The following is a 2,636-nucleotide window of genomic DNA, read 5'->3' as shown; positions in this document are numbered from 1 at the left end:
CCAGAGTATTAGGTGCTTTTCCATTGCATAGAGCTCCCAATCCCCTGAGTATGTCCCATGAAATATACATGAGGCAGTTTATTGTCTTGGCCTGTAGCTGATGGAAGTGTGATTGTTCACTAGTCAGTCTGGAAATAAAATCTTTGGCAGACAGAGTGGATCATGGCACCCTGACTGTCAGCATGCAGGCATTACTGAGGACATTACATGAACTGCTTGTAATGAGCATGAATGAGAATGTGTCCATTAATAATTGAGGTCTTCCATTTGATCAGAACAAATAAACCCAGGTGATGCTGTCAGATGCATGAGAGTTGGGATGTTACCATTGAACCACTTCCCAGGGTCTCTAATGTCACGTCAACCAGCTCGGCTAACCTTTCCGCAGAAGTTTCTCGAGCCTGTGGGATTTTGAAATTTGGGTCATCGTGTTTGGTTTTACAATGCATTTCAAATCAATATTTAACGACAGGTAGCAAGCAGCTAGTTAACATTTTATGACTTTAATTTATCATGAACTTCTCTTGTATGAAACAACTTACATTTATAAAGCATCTTTAATGTCATAAATTGGCCCAAAGCAAATTACAGGGAAGTGGCTTTTTGGCTGGTGCTGTATCAGTCGATAATAAAGTAGATGACCAAAAGCTTGGTGCAAGAAGCAGGTTTTAAACAGTTACTCAAAAAAGCAGAGAGAAGTGAAAGGTGGAGAGATTTAGAGAGGAAATTCTCAAGCTTAGAACTCTAGCATAACCACCAATGTTGGGAATATAATGGGGGAACTATTTTACTGTTAGAAATTAGCTTTATTGCTTGTTCAAATTACTTGCCAGCTAGCAGGATGCTATCATATTTTTGCTGAAATTGCCTCATTGGAAATCTTGTATTTTGAACCAATTCACCTTTTTATCAGAAGTACTGAAACCAAGCCATTCCATGACCACATAGATATCTACACCATACGTTCCAATACTAAAATCATACTTGATGCCAAAATGAAAGTGTTTCTGGATTCCAAAACCAAAGTTTCCAGTGTTACAGAGGCCTCTTCCTCAGTCATATTCCTGAACATTTAGATCTTCCTCTGAACTTTTCTCAGCTCTGGCACCTCAAATTCTGCAATGAACAGCAATCTTCTCATTGTTTCTAACACCAAGTACCACACGGCATAGCAAGCTCTGGAGAACACTGGGGTCTGGCAAGTGAGTTGCTCCAACACTTTAGCAACTCTGGTGAATCTGTCACCACGTTCACTGTACTGATATTCAGACGTAGCTTCCTAATGAGGAGATCACACAAAGGATTTTCTCTCTTTTCAAGCACCATTCCTGCAGCAGCTCAACAGTGTAAAACAAATTCATTTTGAGCTTGTAGGTTTTAATGACTGGCTTGAACTCACCATTTGCAATAGCTGAAAACTGAACTCAGGTTAACTGCTTGGAAGGCAGCTATGCTCACCACAGGACCACCATTGCCGACTGCTAGGCTCCCAGAAATAGCACAGAATCTCACAGGAATGTGGGACTGCAATTGGCAGAAGTAGGGTGAGGCAAAGTGGGATATGAAAACTAAGCACACAATCACGCGATTCTAGAATATTTCCAACACAAAGATCCAGTGATCTCAACAGCAGCTCCATTCGAAACTGGTGACAGCCTTCTCTCGAAACCTAGTCAAGGAAGATTCAGAAAGGTGATGGGCTCCCCTGCCAGCTAATCTAGGGTATCACTGAGTGCACAGGATGCCAGCAACAAAAAGTTTTATTTGTATAGCACCTTTAATGCAATTAAACAATTTAAGATGTTTCACAGGAGCCTTATGAGGCTACAGCCACATGGGTCAAAAAGAGTGGTGCTGGAACAGGCACAGCACGTCAGGCAGCATTCGAGGAGCAGAGAGTCAATGTTTCGGGCTTCAGCTGTTCGTCAGGCTGAAATATCAAATCTCCTGCTCCTGGAATACTGCCTAACCCTGCTGTGTTTTTTCCAGTGCCACACTCTTTGACTCTGACTCTCCAGCATCTGCAGTCCTCACTTTCTCCAATAGCCACATGAGTTAATGTGAGCTAAATGGCTAACAATATTGTCAGTCAGGTAGATTTTAAGAACGTTGAGGTAGATATGTAGGAGGGTTTGCTCATATGGATGGGAGAGTTCCAGGTCTTATGGCCGAGGTAGCTGAGAGATTTCTCAATGGCCAGTCTAAAATCTACCAATAATGACAACCTGGCTGATGAGGTCATTCCAAGCGCAGAGAAAGGGTGACAAGTGTGGATGAATACAACAAGTCATCACAAACGTGATAAGATGAGAGGGGAGAGGAGAAAAGCGTATAAGACATTTCAGAAGTGAAGGAAGTAAAATAAAATGAATTGCATTTTTAAAAAAATGGGATTTGGGCATCTGTTTCCCTTCTCTAATTGCTCTTAAGCTTAATGATTTGAGAGAAGTTCAGGAGTCGATCACATAGCTGTGTGTCTGATGTTCATGTCTAGGCTAGACAATGATAACAAACTTCCTTCCCTAAATCAAGTAATGATATTTGCAATGGTCACTATTATTGAGAGTAGCTTCATATTCCTGGTTTATTAATGGAATTGAAATTCCACATAGTTGACTTGAACTTATGTCCCTAGA

At 41.2% G+C, this 2,636-nt stretch overlaps 1 pseudogene; it reads right to left on the bottom strand.

The window, feature by feature from the left end:
• Positions 1 to 822: 822 nt before the first annotated feature.
• Positions 823 to 1,326, bottom strand: LOC140482584 (large ribosomal subunit protein uL5-like; annotated as a pseudogene).
• Positions 1,327 to 2,636: the final 1,310 nt, after the last annotated feature.

Source organism: Chiloscyllium punctatum, chromosome 11, assembly GCF_047496795.1.
Source record: "Chiloscyllium punctatum isolate Juve2018m chromosome 11, sChiPun1.3, whole genome shotgun sequence".
Taxonomy (NCBI): Eukaryota; Metazoa; Chordata; class Chondrichthyes; order Orectolobiformes; family Hemiscylliidae; genus Chiloscyllium; species Chiloscyllium punctatum.
The sequence above is the reverse complement of the archived record's forward strand: the minus strand, read 5'-3'. Positions and strand labels throughout refer to the sequence as shown.